Source organism: Stegodyphus dumicola, chromosome 2 (assembly GCF_044657685.1).
Source record: "Stegodyphus dumicola isolate Sdum_Otavi_A_Nest chromosome 2, ASM4465768v1".
NCBI classification, from domain to species: Eukaryota; Metazoa; Arthropoda; class Arachnida; order Araneae; family Eresidae; genus Stegodyphus; species Stegodyphus dumicola.
Window position 1 is genome coordinate 261,627,697 of NC_140769.1, and position 23,412 is coordinate 261,651,108.

At 31.0% G+C, this 23,412-nt stretch overlaps 1 protein-coding gene and 1 non-coding gene across 2 annotated transcripts in view; both read right to left on the reverse strand.

Annotated features, from left to right (window-relative positions):
* The window catches only part of LOC118194527 (exonuclease GOR-like), a 119,819-nt gene that overhangs the window by 72,723 nt on the left and 23,684 nt on the right, over positions 1 to 23,412 (reverse strand). The window lies entirely within an intron of this gene.
* On the reverse strand, positions 1,308 to 1,379 carry TRNAD-GUC (transfer RNA aspartic acid (anticodon GUC)). The gene has a single exon. It is a non-coding gene; the product is annotated as a tRNA-Asp (tRNA).

Here is a 23,412-nt window from a genome sequence, read left to right on the forward strand (position 1 = left end):
TGCTAAAATAAATAATTAAAAAAATAACATTTAGTTAATTTTAATACAGAAAAGATATAGTCTCACGAAGAAATAGAAACTCGATCACTATTACTAAAATAAATAATTAAAAAAATAATATTTAGTTAATTTTAAGACAGCAAAGTATACAAAAGCTACCTGTCTCATGAGAAGAAACAGAAACTCGATCATTATTACTAAATAAATAAATAATTTAAAAAATAACATTTAGTTTATTTAATATAGAAAAGCTCAGAAAAGACATTGCTTCATGAAAAAATAGAAACTCGATCACTATTACTAAAATAAATAATTAAAAAAATAACATTTAGTTAATTTTAAGACAGCAAAGTATACAAAAGCTACCTGTCTCATGAGAAGAAACAGAAACTCGATCATTATTACTAAATAAATAAATAATTTAAAAAATAACATTTAGTTTATTTAATATATAGAAAAGCTCAGAAAAGACATTGCTTCATGAAAAAATAGAAACTCGATCATTATTACTAAAATAAATAATTAAAAAAATAACATTTAGTTAATTTTAATACAGAAAAGATATAGTCTCACGAAGAAATAGAAACTCGATCACTATTACTAAAATAAATAATTAAAAAAATAATATTTAGTTAATTTTAAGACAGCAAAGTATACAAAAGCTACCTGTCTCATGAGAAGAAACAGAATCTCGATCATTATTACTAAATAAATAAATAATTTAAAAAATAACATTTAGTTTATTTAATATAGAAAAGCTCAGAACAGATACTGCTTCATAAAAAAATAGATACTCAAGCATTATTACTAAAATAAATAATTAAAAATAAAACATTTACTTAATTTTAATACAGAAAAGATATAATCTCACGAAGAAATAGAAACTCGATCACTATTACTAAAATAAATAATTAAAAACATAACATTTAGTTAATGAAGACAGCAAAGTACACAAAAACTACCTGTCTCATGAGAAGAAACAGAAACTCGATCTTTATTACTAAAGAAATAAATAATTAAGAAAATACCATTTAATTTTTTTAATACAGAAAAGTTCAGAAAAGTTAATTGCCTAATGAAGAAATAGAAACTCAATCATTATTACTAAAGAAAAAAATAATTTTAAAAATAACATTTAGTTTATTTAATATAGAAAAGCTCATCTTCATGAAAAAATGGATACTCAATTATTATTATTAAAACAAATAATTAAAAAAATACATTTACTTAATTTCCTCGCGATGAATAAGAAACTCGATCATTGCTAAACAAAAATTTAAAAATAATTAAATAACAAAAGTAATTTCCTCCCCGGCGGGGAATCGAACCCCGGTCTCCCGCGTGACAGGCGGGGATACTTACCACTATACTACCGAGGACACATTTATATCGCCATTTCCTACGACTACTATCACATAATATGCAGGAATGCTGTGTTATGTAATTAGTATATTACGTAATTTATAATGCGATTTTTTTATTTAAATTTTCAGCGCAGCTTGTAATGATACCCCTTGAACCATTATTACTACGGTTCATAAGTAATGACATACATTATTAATTACAAACATTATTAAATTACAAAAATAACGATGTTTGTAATTTATCGTAAAAAACATCTTTATTATTCATAAATTTAATCCTAGTGACTTAAATATTGAATTGCAATAAATATAATGTTCTCTTACTTGTAAAGTACAAAAAATGCCCTTTTTTTATTTTTAAAAGAATATTTAATGACGGTTAGATAATAGATTAGTGTCTTATCATAATTTTCAGGAACCTTTCCGTAAATATATTTTACGGGTGGCGCCATCTATATGTAATACATATAACTAATGATATTTCACGAAAATAAATAAATATGTCTCATTCCACCCCTTTCTTCCTCAAGTTCTGTATATTTCCATCAGCATAATTTTGGGAAATACGCATGAAAGCATATTTAATTTTTTTTACCTCTACGAAATCCTACAGATGAAAAATTTTAAGTATAACCCAACTAAAACTAATTGCGTCATATGTGTTCGAACACTTAGAAATGCTTCAATTGGTCAAAAATCGCAATTTTAGTTTATTGTTTTACTACACAAAACATATTTTTTAGTTTCACATGCTGTTTGTTTCCCTCTCTGCGTTAATTAGGAGGAGGTAAAATGTTAAAAATAACATCGGAAAAAATAAGATGTTGTTGTGTTTTTTACAGAATGTTTAAAGGGTTATTCTCAAATAGGAAGAGATTATTATATTTTCAGGGAAGGAGATCAACCTTTTCTTTACCTGTTAATTTAATTTTAGCGTATGAATGTAAAGAACTTCTTTTGTTCAAGTATAACATAACAACATAACAATATAAAATAATTGGAACATAACAACTATAATTGGAATTATAATAATTGGAACATAACAACATAACAACATTTTCTATATTTTTTTATTGTTTAATTCATATAGTATTTAAAAAACTAATCTGAATTTAAATAAACGTGCATATAAAATTTACAGCATAGATTTTTACAATAGCTCTCACCGGTAGCAGCTTTACACTTAACTTTACATTGTATTAACGTCCACTATTTGTACAGTTAGCAGTAACAAACTACTTCAATTTCACCCAGTTTAGCAAATGCTAGTACAACTCAGAAATTCAAATATGTAGATCTAGGTAAGTTAAATTAAAACTTACTATTTACTTGCTTTTTATTATTATATTTACTATTATTTCTATATTTTGATAGTTGTATATACTTTATTTTAGGTTTATATGCATAATTCGTGTTGGGGAAGTTTCCAAAAGGCAAGAGTTTCTAAATTATTTTGGTTTTCTAAAACATTTGGTTTCTTACACTTGACGTTTAATTAATTTTAACTCTAGTCTTTTACTTGCTTTTTCTCAAAATTCCACTGTTTAAATTTCTTTTTTTAGGTAATTCACAACATTTGGTTTTGAATTTTACTTTTACTCTTGCCTATATGGATGACGAAACACGAACAAAGGAGTCAGCTGTTCAATTTATTTTGAATAATAAGGGGTAATTAACCCTTCGTACGCTTACGTTTCTATCTTTCTGATCGATTGTTCACTTACCAGTCTTAAGATTCCACACATTTAGCAATAATTTAAAGGTTGGAACATTACAATATATACATGCTCAAATTTGATGTTGTACAGATATTTATTTATGCTGCCTGATGGGCATATCTTATTAAATAATGTTTAGCAAGCATTTGTTAAGTGGAGTGCCGTAGTAATTAATCATTTCCAAATAGCAGGTTACCACGGCGTGGAAACGTTTTGTATCTTCTGACCTATACAATTTACATAATTTGTGCAAAAATGTATCTAAAAATCGCCAATATTCTTGAAATATGAGTGGCATTAAAAACTTTTTTTTTTTTTACTAGACGTACATGCCTTGTTTTTATTTAGAAAAGGTATATAAATAATCGAAAACATTTTTATTTAGTTTTAGAATATTGTCTAAAAATAAATTAATCCTAAAATAAAAAAAATAAAAAAAAAAAAAAAATGTCTAAAAATGAACAAGCTAGATGTGAATTTTGTACAGTACCGGGTGTTTATAAAGTCCCGGACCCATTTTGATGTTTAATAACTCATAAAATAATGAAGATATAAACAAACTTTTATGGCATTTATTGATGGAATAACTTATATATTTTCCTTTTCAGGTTTGCATATCTTGACTTTTGTAAATATCGTCTGCGTGTGTGGTTAATTTCATTTTCCAGTCTAAATATCTGTACTTTTCTAAATATCGTCTGCTTATTAATTGCATTTTTCTCTCTTTTGTTTTTGGCAACTATTGCAATGTTATGTTTACTTTTGATGTGTTTGTTCTAGTATTTTTGTATGTGATGTTTTATTCCAGAATTTATGCCAGATTTACAACCGCAATAGCCTCTGTGGATGCCGACATGCTTGCCGGTACCTGGCGTGAAATTGAATATAGACTTGATATTCTCCGTGCGACGAAGGGGGCACACGTGGAAGTTCATTGACAAGGGTCATGAAACTTTTTGAGTCTATCTAACCATTTGTGTTATTAATTTTAATCTATATTATTTTATGAGTTATTAAGCATCAAATTGGATTCGGGACTTTATTATAAAACCTGTATTATAAAAAGTTAATATTCTCATAAAGTGTTTTTGCTGTTGACTTAGAAATATGATATTTATTGCTTTTTTTTTATCATGGGCTGTTTTGTTTGTCGGTGGCTATTTTGTCGCGGAGTTTTTCCCTCGGGCTATTCTGTCGTGGGCTACTTACAGATCACGGACAAAGTCTTAGAAACCGTAGAAAATTAATCGATGTTTCCATTGACAAACCTCGAATTTGTTATTGGATTGCAATATCAATAGTTTACGAAAACAATGAACGCAATATTCTTGAACTATGAGTTACAGTGCTTCGAGGAACAATAAGTTATAGTGCTTTAATTGCTGTTCAAATGAAGGGCGGGAATGGCTTGTTAAATTCGAGAGCTGATGCAAATTCCAAATGAAACAAAATAACAGAAGAAATCTGAAGGACTATCAAAGTACATAAAGAACATAATTAAATCTCTTACAGGAAATTATGTAATAAAAAATATTTAAAAAACACGTGTGCAGGAAAAAAGAATGAAATAAAAAACCAGAATGTAAACGAGACTTTTAACACTATTCTGGAAAATTCACCTTGAAAGACATTTCAGGCAAGCAGCAAACTCTAAAATTAGGAACATATCTGTCATACAATTCAACAAAGATTTAGAAGTTTATTAATCATCTTGATTCATCGTCGCTATTGATCTTAGAGATTATGCAGTAAAAAGTTTCCCGCATATAGAATGAATTAGTGAATCCGGGCATCACTCTGTATATGAAGTAAAAACTAGTGGGGGTGGGAGGAGGAAAACGGCATTTTTCTCGAAACTGGTTTTTATGCGTAATTTACCTGCTTTCAAAATGATAGCTTAAAATATTGTTATCGCACTTTTAGGAATCTCTGTGCCACACTGCTGTTTACTGAAAATAATAAAAAAAATGTATGGAATGGAATATATGGAATAACACATTTTTATCTCCAGCGCGCGAGATTATTTATCGGAAATTCTAAAGATATGCTCTTTTTAAACATTTTGTGATTTTGCTATGGAATTCAGTGTTGTGTTTTGGTGCGAAGAACGTGATATATAATAAATTAATTTAACCTACAAAAAATTAATAATAAAAAGCAAAAAAAAAAAAAAAAAAAAACTGTTAAGCCGTCTTTCTCGGAAAACTAAACACTGATGAACTGAAAAAAAGAGTGAAATAATAGCAAAAAATTATGGCAACATTTAACACTGCGTCGCGTATTCAAAACACATGCTTCTGCGCTTGTTTTTAAAATTTTTATGATTTGGCTATTTAATTGTATATGTGTTACTGCGAAGAAATCGATGCTAAAAAAGAAAAAAAAGGGGAAGGGGCTTAGCAGGTGTGTATGTAACAGCAGCCTGGTTAACTGCGAGCTCAGAAGAGTAAAGTAAAGTAAAAAAAAAAAAAAACCACCTTTTCAACGATCGTTCATACTTGACACATTTCAGACATTCTTTATTTACTTATTCTTTTTACTAGAATGTTGCGATAACTTAAAGGTTTATTAACTCTAAAAGTGATCAACAAATTTATTTACTAATGCAAACATAATATTTACAAGCAAGAGTGTAAAACAATAGTGTGTTTTGAAAAAAAAAAAAAAAAAGTCTGAAAGGTTTCAGATTTTAAATGCGTTTTTTTAACATTCTGTGTGTTAACTTTATTTATTAAATATCACGTTCTTCGCACTTAAACCATAAAATTCAGTTCAACAGAAATATCGCAAAATAATTTTTAAATGAGCATAGCTTTAGTTTTTCCGATACACAATCTCGCTTTGAAATTGTTTAGTTTGTTAATAAAAAATTCTTTGAAGTGTTACAAATTATGATATCGATAATATAACAAATTTCAAAATCAAATTAGGAAGTGCCCATATTCTATGGAAGATTAGGTTATTCAAATTTTGATGGCTTTAGGTTTGTTTATCGTGCATGTTGTTTTATCGTGCATGCGTTCATGCAGATTTTTCATTATTTAATTTCTTTAAATATAATACAGGGCAAAAATATTTGGTGGCAACATATTGAAAAGTGCAACAATGCTTATCATGAATCAACGCAAAATGCCAAAACAAAATTAATAGTCCTTCTGGGCAAATTACCCCTTTGGACTAAATAAATCTGGTCAACTTAAAATAATTAAAAATTTAATTTGACCAAAAATCTTTTTTTAAATATAAATTAAGAAAGAGTTGTCGTTTGGAATAAATAAATTAGGTCATAAATTTGTACTTATCTAATAAACGAAGTCTGAGTTTACTCTCATTTTTCGGGATTCAGTTTCGTCTATGATATTATATTTTTCAGAGAAATGTTTGCTTCAGTTATTCAAATTTGTAAATCAATATATTTGAAATTGCTTAGAAAATAGCAACATGTAAAGCAGCAACGAGCAAATCGTAAAAGATAAAAAACATGACATGCAATAATTTGAAGAATAAAATAGACTAAACACCCGATCCCGCAGGTTAATCTTTCACATGAATGCACAGATAAACAGAGAATCACATAAAAGTTCGTTATATGCAAAAAATGTTCTAAAGGAATAAGCTCTGCTTATCTGAATTTACCAGCCAGGAGCAATTTTGAAGAATATAGTCGTCCCGTTCCTTATCTCCTGGATAATCCATAATCACGTTTGTTTTCTTTTTGCCGGTTTCAATTTCGAAAATAGTTTTATTTAAAGTAACGCACTTAAAAATATAATTTTCAAAATTTTATTCTAAAATTATCACATCAAAAGAACAGTATACCAACTTAATATTTAAAAAAAAAAAAAAAAAAAAAAAAAAAAAAAAAAACTGATGCGGACATCACATGACTTCCTTGTACAGCCTATTAAATTATATACGTTTTTTGCTGCACTTCATTTAAACTTATTTCCTCGAATTATTATATCTTGAATATCCGGAAAGTTGAAAATGATATCAAAAACTGCAAATTTCGAAATTAAATATCCCGGTTAATTTTTGTGGTACGAAAGTCAATCTTCTTCTAATTTGACTTTTTTTTTTTTTTTTTTTTTAATGAGTGTAAAACTTTCCCAAGTATAAATATAGGAACTGGGAGACCTTATTCGAAGTTATATTTCGTTATTTGTTTAAAAAAAAAATATTTTTTTAAAGTTTGAAACTGACAAAAACTGAATATTTTCGTTATTTAAAACACTTCTTTAACTGGAAGTATATGACTACGATAAACGATTGCGAAAATAAAGGCTGGTTAAAGACTGGGATGATATTTGTAAAATATAAAACATTTACCTTTCTAATAATATATTAACAATAGCTCTTTTAACACTGCTCCTCTCTTCATGCTAAAAATAGCAAAGGAATAACTTTTCTAATACAATTCTTACTTCCTGTACTTCTGAAAAGTGATCCGTCATCTGATCTCTATGTCGCAATTTGTAATACGAAGAAATTTTAACCCAACATCCCAATATTAAATCTGTTGTGTATCTGAAATTTTATTCACTTGATGTAAGTAAACATTCTTGTTATGCAATCCGAAATGCAATCGTGCCTTGGTATAAAATGTAATCATGCCTTGCCTTTGCTGCACAATTTCCACTCTGCTACAGATTTAATCTACCCAATGCAACTTTTATAGAATGGAAGTCAGCACTTATTGCTCTATTCAAACAGCGTACTAGTAGATTTATTTTTCTTGGCAATTTACAGTGGACTCAAATTAAACAACAAATTCAAGAATTAAAGCAGCATTTTACTATCACAAAAATAGATAACAGCTAGCAATAACTTTAGCATTATTTGCAAAACATTTTACGCTCAAATATTGGAGAAAGAACTAAATAGCACCTTTACCTACAAACATACCAAAATTCAAGAGACTAAAATAGTTAAAAAATGTTTAGCATTTCATAAAAAAACTGAAAATTTAATTTTTTCTAAGTGCAAAAGATTGACTAATCTATATGCACTTCCAAATTTGTCAAGATCCTATTTAAATTCAGATTTATTACCAACGGTACCAACAACTACAAGAAAAATATTGATTACGCCTTTTCACAAAAGCTAAAAAAAATCTGCACATTATTTGATAATTTAGCCTACAAAGAGCATAATTATAGCTGGATCATTAACAATAAACTTCCAGTAATATACGTTATTAAAAAATTAAATATACGTGAAATAAATTGCTCGAATTTGAAACCTTTATACATCTTAAAAATATTTTTGACAGTCTGCTAGAAATTCCAAAATTATTTCCACAAGTTCACTCAATAGAAAACTCAATTGAAAACTGGAAAACCTTGCTTAGTATATGTTATTCAATAACTTTATTAAATTACATAATAATATTTAAGTGGACATACAAGTCAGAGGAATTCCCATAGGCTCTAACAGTTCAATACAAATTTGTAATTTATTTCTGTTTACGCAAGAATATAAATTTCAACTACAATTAAAGCACCAGAATTAAAACTATTTACAAATACCTACAGATACACAAATGATATAATTACTCTGAATACTAATAAACCAATAGAGTGACCAAGCATTCTCAAACTTAATCCTACTAATGATAATCAACATGTAATAATAGACTGTCTTCATTTGCAAATATTGATCATCACACCATAAAACGTTTTTTACAAAAGAAGAAACTTTAAGTTCATTTCCATTAAATTAATAATTAGAACTTTAATATTTCTCAAAAAAGTAGTAGCAAATATCTGTATCTGTTCTGCAGATAAGGAATATTTGTACAGACATTCAAGATATTAAAAATGAAATCTACTCACTAAGCACATCACTAAAGAATAACCGAGTGCATATTTCACAAGTGCATATCTGTGTAGCTACCGAGGGATTGGCTTCAAGAGTGGACCAATGAGCATCCAGTAATATTTCAATCATGTCACATGACCTTAAAGATTTAAATTTCTTTTTAAGATTTAAGGAAGATGGTTAAAAATATTCTGCCACACAATTTTCTGTACAAAATAATTAAAGCATAGTCGATTGCTTCTGAAACTTTTCATTGCGAAGTTAAATCAAATATAGGCAATTATGAAGATTTCATTACCTGTTTGAAATAAATACAAACACATGTTGGATACTTCGCATAAATTTCGATGTGAAATATTACTTAATAATAAAATGATGAAAGAAATGTGTGATAAACATAAAAATGCAATCTTTACATAAACTATGTGCATGAGAAAAATATTTACACCAAATATATATGTAAATGGAAGTTAGCACTTTTTATTGCAGTCGATATGAAAAAGATGTTCTATAATAATAACCAATGCAGAATTTTATTCAAAGTGACCTCTACTAATTTGCATTCGTATACATTTAGTGCGTTAAATTTCGCATTTAATAAATGCTCACTCTTAAATGTACTGCCTACACAAGAAATATTCATCAAACAGAGTGAATTTATCGTATTCACAACGAGTATATTCAATTTATTCACATATATTTTTTAATGTTAACAATGGATATAATCAAATCATATGTGTTCTGAATCTTGCACTTTAAAAATCAAAAGAACGCAAGCACTGAAATAAGAAAACACTAGATTCATTGTAACACTTTCAGTCATTCTCAGCTCAACTAGAAAAATATACACCTGAATTCTCTTGATGCACATAATATGCCGTGAACATCAATATTACTATTAATGCGTGAAAAAAATGTCGAAAGTGAAATGTCAACGATTAATCAAACTCAGAAGACTACTAGATTTTCTACTATTACGCCATATATTTATAATTCCGAAACAAATATAAATTAAAACGTAAACAACATAAGCTCACTTGCACAAAGATCTAGCGTCACAAGAGCAATAGCAGCTCATTGGTCCATTTTGGAAACCCCTCCCTCAGTGGCTACGCTGATGTGCACTTGTGAAATATGCTAACTGAGTACCTACTCAATTTATTGACATTTATCTCAAAACGTCAGGCATTAATTTTAATTATAATCTTTTAGTATAATAAATATTAAGGCTATATCCGGAACTTTTATAAGGAGAATAAAGGTGAATGGCTTAAATTGGAAGATTGGCACATATGTAAATAGTACAAAGTATATATAAAATAATTAATATTCTTTTTCTGGCTTCTAACTTATTTTCTTAAGTCACAATTACAGCTCATTTTGCATGAAGATTCATAACTTTTATCATTTTTTTATTTCATAACTTTTAGCCATAAATTAAAAAAATAATTTACTTACTTATTCGAAATAATTTACTTATTTGACTTAATCGCTACTCACACTTTCTAGTCATGCCATAATTACAAATTTCACCAACATAATTTATGCTAGTTTCATAAACCTGGCACCAAAAAACAAAACACCTGCCCTTGATATAAAGAATAATACAAAGTTCATTGCAGTTACTTGAACGATATACTGAGTAAGTTTTTGGTTTCTAAAATTATTTACGCCTAATTCGCATTTTATATTTGACATTTCATTTAATTGAATATTTTTGATATATTACGTGTACTCATTTTATTTACATTTGCATTATGTTTTATTTTCACATTTTTTACATGTTTTGCTCATCTCATGAATTCGATACTTACATTTTGTTCTAAAAGTATTTTTGCATTTAAGTAAAGTTTATTATTCCAAATAATTTTAAATTAATTTACATCGTGTACCGGAATTCTTGATATGCATATGAGTGTACTAAATTTGGGAAATTAAATATTTACATTTAATTTCATTTCTACTTTCGATTTGCATATGCTCTTTCCTTCCGACTACATCACATATCCTGTGAATAGACTGTTCACGGACTATTACTGCAACAAGGGTATCTTAGAGATAATGAAGCAAGTGAATGAAAATAATTATATCCAAGAAACTACAGATTAAAGTAAAATGTAGAAAGGCGGCCTAACCGTCAGATTGCTAGCAATGAATAGGATAACTTCCTAACCCTGTAGTGCCATTAACTCAGTTTGGCGGAACAGGTTAAGTAAAGTGACCATATATGCATAGCAAGGACGAAACACGATATTGGAACGTTTGAAGGAAGTGCGAAATAAGCTAATTTCCGCCCCTGAAGAGGCGGTATTACTTCATAACCTTTTCAATTGTTCATTTTTAAGTAATTTTCTTTTTCTTTATATGGCTGTAATCTATACTATTAATTATCATTAAAATTTGTTCTACAGTTTTATGCATATCCACTACTATTGGCCACTGCTAGCAAAGAAATTTTTCCATGACGATTTAACTTTTACTTTTTGATACTGTAAAAACATTTTCTAAATTTTTTTAAATTAAAAAAAATAATATTACTTAAAAATTAACGAATTTGTAAACTGGAATTTATTTAGGCTACAAATTGTAATTCTTCCACTTTCTTAGCTTTCTTAATTTAATTTAAAATATAAGAATTTTAATAGAAGTACTCTCCTTGAATTATATATTAAACGAAGTGCGATAAAAAAGCGAGATGCACAAATAGATGTAATAGCATACAAAATTTCAATGTTCTACGGCTAACCGTTTTTGAGTTACTCGAGATATGTACAAATGTCATGGGAAAAAAAAAAAAAAAAAGTCTAAATGGATTTGAGAACGGTCAAAATGGGCATTTTCGTTGAAATCTGAAAAGCGAAATTTTTCGTGATTAGGATACTTCCTCTATTGCGTATAAGGAGGCAAAAATAAAACGGGATACTTCCTCTACTTCGTATAAGGAAGCAAAAATAAAACGATGTTTTTAATAACTAAAAAATCTGATGTGTACACAACATGACTTCCTTGTACGGAATATTAAATTATACGCATTTGTTTCTTACATTTCTTTTAAACTTATTGGATTTAAATAAATCTACTTCACCGACAACGCATAAACCACAATAGAATAAAGGCATTCTTTAAAATTCACTCTATTTGTTTAACATAGCGACACTCTGTCACTAGGTTCACTTAACAGTATTATATTTCATTCATATTATAACTCAGAATGCACAAAATGTATATCATTTAAATAATTATCTAATCGTTGCCACATGTTCTTTTCAAATACTATAATAAAGCTAGAACGATGTAAAAAAGAAATTAAGCAAACAAAACAAAAAAGAAAAGTTTTTCACAGACGATTGAGTATTTCTCATTCAATTAATTCAGTTTTCACTTCGCGACAAGACAAAAATACATAAAAGCTCAAAATAACTGTATTAAAAATTATTTCATAAGAATAAATTGAGTTTAATTAAAAAAATTAAATTTAACTACATATTTAATTAAATATTCTTTGCGCCATTGCAGCAAGGAATGAAATTTAAATTTAAACAAATTTAAATTCTAAACAAATACGTATAAAAGTAAAAAAGTAAAAAAGCAAATTTAAATTCTAAAAAAAAAAAAAAAAAAAGGCCAAAATAATTTAAAATAATTTAAAAATATGCAAACATGTAAAAGATTTAATTCTCGAACTAATCTACAATATCATTTAAATTCATAAGCATAAGCAAATCAAGTGTAAAATCTATCCATGAAAATAAATCTACTAATTTAATAAATTAAAGTTAAATTAAACAATTTTTTTAAAAAATGCATATGTGAATGATCGAAGAGTAGGCAGGAGACAGACTTATCAAGGGGAAGTTGCCTCCAAACCTAACTCTCCAATAATTCAATTCGTGTTTCCTCATTCATGCAGGCAAGGGTAAAAGTGAAAACCAAAAGTAATTCCAATAAAGTGGTACCCTTAGAAATTAACATTTAAGTATTAACATTAAAGAATTAAAGTTCAAAAAGAAAAACACTAATTAAGTATTTTGAGAAACAAGCAAGTAAAGTCAAAAATTAAACTTTTTCTTAAAAAATTAAATTTTTTAAAAATTCATTTTTTATAAAATAATAAAAAAATCTAGAAACCAATGTATTTTAGAAATCCTTGTCTACAGAAACTTCCCCTACACGAATATGCATATCAATAAAAAGAAACTATAAAAGAACTATACATAATCCATATAAACCAATAAGAAATAAAAAACAAAAAGATACGTATTTGTTCAGAATTTAAATTTGTTTAAATGTATTAAAAATTACTAATTATTAAAAATTAAATTACTAATTATTAAAAATTAAATTACTAATTATTAAAAATTAAGTAAATCTTAAACACTTATTTCCTCGAAAAAATTCCAGAAAGGATTAAGCATGATTTAATTCGCAATAATAAATGAAGGCGTTATTTTTGTTCTTGCGAAGCTTAGTCTCTCTAGATTGGCAACAAATCTACAATTCTGCTGTTTCAAATGTAAACAAATATGTCCGCCATGTTATTTAAAACTTAACCGCACTTAAACGGCTTTTAAATTGTTGATAATTCTACAAATTTTCTTCGCGCATTTCCTAAAGGCATAAAACTCTTAACCAGAAGATAAGAACAACATAATTCAATCATTTTTAAAGCAAAAAATGTACAATTTACAAACATATAAGGGTAAAGAAACTGAGATCACTGTGCCGAGTAACAGAGTGGATATATATATATATAAATATAGTATTTATATACGTTTGGTGCGGCCGATTGCAACCAAATTACGAGGTGCACATCTACATGTTATAGCAGTCCTATATACAAAATTTCAACGTTCTGAGGCTACTCGTTTTTGAGTTATGCGAGATACGTACGTACGTACATACGTTTGTACAGACGTCACGAAAAATTCTCTTCAGAATTAATTTTAAAGCAGTTTTATAATTTTTTTGGAGGAAATGCGTCTTTTATTCTATCCTTACGTACAGATATCACGGGAAAACATGGTTAATTTGCATTCGATAGCGGTCAAAATGGATATTTTCGTTGAAATATGCTGCCTGAAACTTTTCGCGATTACAATACTTCCTTTTTACTTCGTACAAGGAAGTAAAAACGCATTTATTGCTTTTAAATTACTGAGTTTGTAAAACAGATACAGATGAAACTGGAACGGTAAATTATATTCCTTATTTTTTGACAAATGGTAAAACGCAGAGAATTTATTATGCGCTTGGAAAATAAACTAAACTCTTTCGCACACTGACAAATCTCTAAAGATTGATAACGCCCAAGGCAAGCTAAATCAAACAGTTTATAGGCCTCATTCAGTTGAAGCATTTAGTGATCGTTAGTCGTGATACGTCATCAGCTGCGATTGATTTTGATGTTTTGGTATTCAATTGAAACACAACGATCACTCTGAGTTCGTGATCGATCCTTCTCGTAGCGATCACTCCGAACACATCATTCTGGGGCGAAAAACGATCGATCAATATGGCGGCTCTGTTGTTTGTGCTTTCACGAGGATCAGAATCCAAGTGTGCTAAGGAAAATACTTTATATCTACTGAGTGAGCAGCAATTTATATCAAAGTATAGGGTGTATAAGGATCCTAGCAAGGGAAGCCGACTTATCATCTGTGTTGTATTCAAATTAAGGGCACTTGTTGCTAGTGGATATTGATTTAGTGTTGTGTTGTTTACATTTGTGTTGATGAATTGCTACCTAATTCCGAGAAATATGCGTGCATGCACTGCATCAAATTATTCATAGCGTTCCAGAAATAACTTTAGTATGTTCTGTTTCCCGAGAAATGAAGAAATACGAAGAAAATGGGCAATTAATTCTTATATTCGTGCTTGGATTCCGAGCACGAGACCGTGAGCTTTTGAAGTAAGTACAGTTTCGTATGTTTTCGTAATTGTTAAAAAAATAAATGTTCATGTTTCAGCAAAATGCGTATTTTCATTTAAGTATTGCTAATTAATGACAAATTTATTTATATGTACAAAATGAATTTCAGAATGTGTCTCTATAGTCAATACACAGATACCGGCGGGAATAAGTAGATGCTGATGTGATTTTTTATTATTATTATTATTATTATCGCGAACGAATAAAGTTAAAAGAATTATATATTACATTTGATTTCAATTTTGTGCGTGATTATAACTATGAAGTGCACTTTTTATTTAAATTTTAATGCGGGATTCATGGTTTAAAATCGTATGTTATTTTTTGACCCTATTATATTGTCGCCAAATCTGTCAGTTGGCGCCAATATAATAGGCCATTGGGCCGCCCCAATGTAAAAAAAATATATATATATAAACATTGGATAATATGATTAAAATTATGCATTATATAATATTTCCCTTAAGGTAACATAAATATGTCGTATTTATATTCATTCTGAAGAAGGTAAGCATCAATTTAACGAATAATTTTGACCGTATTTTACATCATGTGGACTATATTTCCAGCTCTTTTATTTAACTGCAATTTCTGTCAATTTATTTCCGATGTATCAACATAAAATATGTTTTAAAATGCTGTACAAGCTTAGTCACTTATTCTTAATTTAATTCAGACATTTTTTTTCTTAATGTGTAATTAAAATAATTGAATAATATATGCTACTGTAATTTACTACTTTTGATTTTAATGTTTTCAGAAATTTGCTAAATCAAGTTTATTTTTGTGTGACCTTGCATCAGAGGCACCAATAATAAATCTGTTTTGGCATTCACTGCTAAAGTTTTTAATGAAAACTTATTACTGATGTAAAAGAATGAAAAAATGATATTTACTTCCTAATCAGTGTCTTATGATATTGCAATAATTTAAAAAAGCTTCTTATTGTTTCTTAAGTTGCACAACCTGTTTTCGCATTTTCTTGTCATCTTTATGTTTTATTTTTCTACGTTATCAAATAAATATAAGAGGTAAGTTTCTAATTTAAAATTCTTCCTTTCATAGCAGTGTTATGTACTATGATGTGATATGTGTTGGCGTTTATTATATAGTTATGAACATTATTTATTATGTATTTATTAAACGTATGTAATTTACATCATTATGTACTATATAATTTTCCTTTTAGAATATATTACATTGTATTTTTTGAGTTGTTAAAAGAACTAGGTACATTTTTCTTTTCTTTTGCTTTAACCATTTCCGGCACGCTACCTTTTAAAGTAGGAGTTTGATTTTAAAAAAAATAATAAATAAATAAATAAAATAAAAAATAAATTAAAAAAATAAAAATAAAAATAGGCAATCTCATTAGGCCTACAGGAGTACAAAAGTAAAATTTTGTGAAGATAGCACTTATCGTTTTAATTCTGTGGGTGTGCCCAAAGTGGCACACTGATTGAATAGAGCTTCGAAAAGAGTGCTGAAACGAGCACTGTTGTCAATGAACTGACCGATGAGATGCGGAGAAATAAAAAATACAGACTCTCAGTTGTCCTAGATTATCGGTGAGCCCGATCTGGGCACACCTAGGGTTCGCCGTTTGATTTTAGGCAAGATTTCAAGGTAAAAATTTAAAACTAATATAGAATAAGGAGATTAGCATACAGCCAAAAAAATAACATAGAAATTTCGTTTCAAACAATTCCTTTTATGCCCTAAAAAAATCTGGAAGATTTCTTTGAAAAATGAGGGTCTTAAAAAACTAAACATGGCTAAAATATATGGACTGGTTTGTGTTGAGCTGCCATCTACTATTAATAAAGAAGGTTCAAAGTAACCTATAAATCCTTTTTCATTCAATTTTTCTGTGCGTACAGAAGGAAATTTTTAGGTGTGTCCACACCGGACACACTATGCCGCAAAGGGTTAAAAGGTATTTTTTTCTTTTGCTTTAAAAGGTTTGAATCACTTTTTTTCAGTATGCATGTAAAACTTACATTTTTCACAAGTATGTGATTTATGTGAATGGAATGTGTCTTTTAGGTAAGCTGTTTTCATAAAGGAATTAAAATAAAATGATACCCTTTAAAGACTTTCCATGCATAAAACTTTGAAGCAATAGCGCTGAAAAGCCAAAACGGGCGCACCAAACCTGAACTGCAACTCTAAAAGAACGGTTACGAGAAGTCAGCCTGCACATCTAGTAGCTTTATCATTGGTTAATTTGAAACTAACGCAACTTCCGGCCACGTGATAAACAGCATCGCGTAACCTCTGGCAACCCCTACCAGTTCGACTGGTAGGGAAGTGCTTCAAATGAATACGAAAAATCACTCGTTTTCAAAAGTAATCGCTAATGCTGGATGCAACGATAGCTGTTTGAGCGATCATTGCTGTTCCAATTGAATGAGGCCTTATATTTCGCCCAATTATCACTTCCTTGCTTAGCATGTATGGCTTCCACTGATAGCGGGAAAGCAACAACCGCGACGTGAACCTAAAATGGGTGACCCGAGCGCAACGTTTTAATATAAACGCCTGAGTGTGGACTTCGTGGAGAGGGTTTTCGAAAATGTTAAAAATTTCGTCAAAATCGGAACAAAACTGTAGGAATTTTACACACAAAAAATTGGACACTCATCTTTACACATACACACGATGCAGCTAGCGTCATTCCACGAATAAAGCTTGTAAATTGTTGAAACTAATCTCCGTTCACTGCTTTTAAATTACTTAGTTTGTATTTTAAGAACAGAATGAATTTAAAAGAAAAACTAAATGTCCTACACTTTGCTGAACGACAGAGCACAGAAGAAGAAGATAACAATATTTGAATTTGGGCAATGACAATACATTTCTCTTAAATCCCTGAGTTATTTTATTAAATTCGAAAGACAAATATATCTTGTTTTTTTTTTAGTGGTAATAAACTTCTTTTATATCGGCGAGCTTTCGACTCATTTGAAATATAAATATTGTTGCGAAATGAACAGGTACGGTGAGATGGCTTAACCGCAAAGCAGTTTTAGGGTTGCCATAAAATGCAGGGGAAGACAGGGTTACCATATTTGGCGAGAAATCGACAATTTGGCGATATGCAATGGACGGATGAAGAATTTTCTGGAACGAATTCTTACCGGTTTAGCCCAGAACGTTCTCGAACACAAGTCGAAAGCTATATAAACCCTGCTGGTCCGCAGTAAGTTAAGAGTGTGTGCTTCGTCTGGAGTGCGAGTTAGTGTGTCGCATCTGGTTAGTCCGTGCGGAGACGATCGAGTTGACAGCCGGGCAGCGAGTGCCCAGTGGGTCGTCGAGTGCACCGAAGGAGTCTCTTCGAGTATCGCGGTTAGTGCATCGCCGAGAGAGCGTGTTGAGCTCCGAGAACGACTGAACCGAAGAGTCGGGAGCTGTGCTCCCGACTCTTCGGTTCGGTAAAGTAGCTGAACACTGGTAGTTCGGTTCGAGGTTCGATTCCCGCGAACGGGCTGGCTGCATGGGCGTTTTCGTGGATTTCCCCATGTGTAACGTGTATACGAGCCAGTTTCCCTTAGAAAGTCCTCCACGAAGGCATCCCTCCACCTAGGCAGATAGCCCTCGAGGCTTTGTCACACAAATCATAATCACACACACATACATGGTAACACAGATGACGATTTTAATTAAAGTTTCAAAATGGAATCTATTAAAATTCTAAATTGGGATGTATTGGAAGGCAGAGTTATACAGATCTTTGCAAATTGTGTTTTAACGAAATGAGTACTCGTAGTGAAAGAGAACTTGAATGGAGATTGTTTTGAAATTCAAACAAAGAAGATGAACTTAATATCAAGTGAATCTCATACTGAAACCACTGTGGGGACAACAGTCCGTATCTCAGCACCTGAAGTTGACGAAGGAAAAGGTGAAACCATAGTATTTTAGCTGTTATCATGAAAATAACTGAAGAATGACATTTTCAATTGCGAACGAGAAACTTACGCGGTCGATATATGCAGCTATATTCTCCTAATCTCTAAGGTCAACGTCTGTCAACAGAAAAACTAATTAAGATCGAACCCCAGTGTGTCAACAAGAAATGTATTTGTTTTAGAAACAACGTCTTGTGCAATTCCAAGTGCCATTTTAGCAATCCGAGTTGTTCGGTGGTAAGTTTAATAATTATTCAATAGCTTAGCTTGAGTTTCTAGAGCCTTCATTTGGCAGTTATCTGGAATTACTCACATTTAAAAAAGAAAATTCAGAGTGGATAAGTGCACAGAATCCGAAGAAATATCAGAAGAAATTTATTCTTTATGATATGATTAAATCCGAAGAATTTATTCTTTATGATATTAATATTCTCTTCTCATTTTAAGGTGTTGTTAATACCGAGCTTGTGGCACAGATTCTTTAAATTATATTAATTTTACACCGAGTAGAGTTTTAACACAATTGCTTTTGATGGCAAAGTATTGAGATTTTGGTGCATTTATTAGATATGCTACATTTTTTAAGGGGGGCATCAACTTTTAATACTGAACATTAAATCTTGAAGCATTTTAACAGCTTAGCATTTGTTGATTTAACAGCCGCCAAACTGTGTCATCAACATAGCATACTCAGGAATGCAATATGGCGACCAGGTCGGTTTGTCTTGAACGCTGAATGGCCCTCTCTGTCTTTTGGTTTAATGCATGTTGCCACAAAACAAAACAAAATAAAATGTAAATATATAAAATCTAAAAAGAAAATCTGAATGGTTTCAGATTTTAAATTACGTCCAAAGAGGAGTTTTTTTTTTTAACATTTTGTGTGTTAACTTTATTTATTAAATATCACGTTCTTCGCACTTGAACCATAAAATTCAATTCAAGAGCAATATCGCCAAATAATTTTAAATTAAGCATATATTTCGAATTTCCGATACAGTCTCACGCGCTGGAGATAATTTTTTTTTTTCTCTACAACGTTGCCATAACTCGCTTTGAAATCTTTGAGTTTGTAAATCAAAAATTTATTAAAGTTTTACAAAATATGAAATCGATAATAAAACAAATTGCAAATTTGGCCTTCCAGATGTCCATATTCGGTGGATGTTTGCATTATTCAAAATTGGATGGCTCTAGGTACCGTTGTTTTATCACAGTGCGAAAAACATACATACTGTTACGAAATGTACAGGAACGGTGAGATGGCTTACCCGCAAAACAGTTTTAGGGTTGCCATAAAATGGCAAAATAAGACACGGTTGGCACATTTGACGAGAAATCGCCCATTTGGCGACATTTAGAGACCAAATCGGCGATATGATGTGGACGGATGGAGAACCTTCTGGAACGAATTCTTACCGGTTTAGCCTAGAATGTTCTCGAACACCAGCGAAAAGCTATATAAACCCTGCTGGTACGCGGAGAGTTAGTATGGAGTTGGTGTCTCGTCTAGCGAATCAATCCCTGCAGAGTCGATCGAGTTGACAGTCGGACAGCGAGTGCCGAGTGGGTCTTCGAGTGCACCAAAAGAGTCTCTTAGTGTATCGCGGTTAGTGCATCGTCGAGAGATCGTGTTGAGCTCCGGGAACGACTGAATCGAAGAGTCGGGAGCTGTGCTCTGTTGTGGCGGGGAGTGCATCGCGAGTTGTAGCGTAGAGTCTCGAAAGTACGTGCAGTTCCGAGAACGACCAAGCAGAATCGGGAGCTGTACTCTAGTGATTTGCCATTAACCTGTCTCCACCCTGATAGCCTGATAACCTGGAGGCTGTGTCGCTGATTGTATCAGCGTGTTTATAGTAGTTCATCGCCGACTGTAGAAACGTATTTTGGAGCTGTCCTGACAACACTGGCCAATAAAATGTATTTCGATACTTCATCAAGTAGTATTGTCATTACTCACTCCAAATCCTCACGAACCCCGTACGAACGTGAAGGAAGAAAATAACGTAACAACTGGTGTCAGAAAAGAAAAACGCAACAATACATTTATGCAGATCCTTCATTATTTAATTTCTTAAAATATAATACAGGAAGATATTTGGTGGCAACAGTTTGAAAAGTGAAACGGATATTTAGAGTGATTCGAAGCAAAATCGCAAAGCGAAAACAATAGTCCTTCCGGGACAAAGCCCCTTTGGACTAATAATAATACATAGACTCATTTTTTAAAAACGACTGGCGCAAAGACATCGCCTCCAATAGAGATCATAAAATAAGGTATAAAAATATTTTGAAATTTAACACCTGTTCTAACAACAGATTTTCTGGTGCTTTTGTATAAATAAGATTTTGTAAGCTGTATAATTCAGTTAAATTGTTTACATTAAGCTTTAACTGCCGATCATTAGTTAACTGACAAAATAACCAGTTACTACATGAAAGAACTAGTTATTGGGGAATTGATTTGTTACGCATTTTAACTGACGTGATCAGTTATTTCATAAAATAACTAGGTATTTAATGACAAATTTGTATTAAAGAGGCTGTTCGCATATTTTTTAAATATTTTACATTGTAATTACAGACCCATCAGCGGCCGAGCGGTAAAGTCGCTGAACACTTGTAGTTCGGTCCGAGGTTTGAATCCCGCGAACGAGCTGGCTGCAGGGGCGTTTTCGTGGTTTTCCCCATGTGTAACGTGTATACGAGCCAATTTTCCTTATAAAGTCCTCCACGGAAACATCTCTCCCCTTAGGCAGATAGCCCTAGTGTGCTTTGCCATAATTAAGTAAACCAAACTAAATCAAACCATTATAATTACAGAAATAGTTTACCTAAACTAATTTTTTATGTTTTAAATGTTCTATTCGAAAATTCTTATTCTTCACAATCTTTATATGCCGTAGTTTTACAAGACAATACAGCCTTTCGTAGTATTGTAGAGCTCCAACTACGAGCCTCTCGAATACGCACAGAGCGTGATGACCACTACACTACGAAGGCATGCTAAGGCGGCAGGAGAAATACCTTATATACTCTCCCCTTTTAAAGGGTGACTGGGGTTTAGGGGACCCAAATCCTGGTGGTGGAGAATCCTCATCCACCACCTTCTTTACTTCAGCCACCAGTGTGGAGACATAAAGCTAGTTTGGAAGCAAAAAATGCGAAAAATGAGCAACACGAAAAAAAGGCGGGCCTTTTTTTTCGCCCTTTTTTTTTACAGTATAAGGTATGTCTCCCGCCTTCTTAGTCTGCCTTCGAAGTGTAGTGGTTAGCACGCTAGGCTCGTATTCCAGAGGTCCGTGGTTCGATTCCCGGCGAAGGCATTGCTCATTTTTCATCTTTCCTGCTTCAAAAATATTCCTAATGTTTCTATAACAGAAAAGCAAAATCGTGTGTATAGCAGTTTAATGGTAACATAAGTAAAGTTAAATTACTTGGTTAGTCTGTATAAATTTTAGCTTATCGCATGGGTTCGTCCCGCCGACGTATTTTTCAGATGTCTCATCAACTGCCAATTGTGAAAATTCCATATAAATTTCATTTAAGAGCTTTTTTCCGTTATATTTGAGGCTCACCAGCGGACTATAAGTCTCTGAACACTGGTAGTTTAGTCCGGTGCTCGACTGCCGACTGGCTGCATGGTCGTTTTAGTAATTTTCCCCATATGTAAAAGTGTATACGAGTCAGTTTCTCTTAAAACGTCCTCAACGAAGGCATCCCTCCCTCTAAAGCTTGAATATAATCAAATGAAACAAACAAGACAAAACAAAAACCGTTCTATTTCACGGTGGAAACGTTAAATAATGAGATTTTTCGTTTCTTCTTTAAACGCGGATATGTGGAATAAAATCATTTCAACATTAAATAAATAAAAAAGAAAAATCTATATGGAATTTTGAAAACATTATTTTACCATACTGCATTTTGATCCATAGTGAACGTGTGGGGAAAATGTGAGCTCGAGAGCTTACTGGGAAATATTTTTAAAATCGATGGACATACCTTATCATAGCAACAAACGCGGTAAGTGAGCTAAATAAAAGCTCATACTAATCATATTCAACGTTCTAGGACATCAAATTATTGATCCGAAAATCGGCCTCCTATAAAACGACCTTCAGTTACTGCATTGAGAAATCAGAGCTCTTCGTAGAATTTAGAAAATGCCGAAATGTAATTGCGCAACGATTATACGAAAATGGAAAGCTGAATTACAAACTTCACTTAAGAGCTAAATTGCAACGCATTCTATTTCGTTGTTGGTATAGGGCTCGCTTTTTTTTTTTTTTTTTTTGAACGATATGAGAATTGAGCAGCGATTCAAAACCGACTTCAACCTATTTTTTTACTTAGACATTTTTTTATTTGGTTGATGAACAAAATATTTCAAAAGTAAAGAAAATATTTACTGATTTTTATACTAAAAACCAGAAAAAAATGGAGATTAGCATATATGGTGCAGGAAGAATTCGCTAACTCATCACAGCAACTCATTACAAAGTGCTGCAAAAGCATTTTCAGAATTCTTTCGAAATCAGTAATATTTAACAACATATGCACATTTAAAACTGAGATTTCAGGAAATAGTTATTAGTTGAATAGATGATGACGCACTAAGCATGCTAATGTAAATCCAGATCCCAGTAACATAATCGATAGCTGCT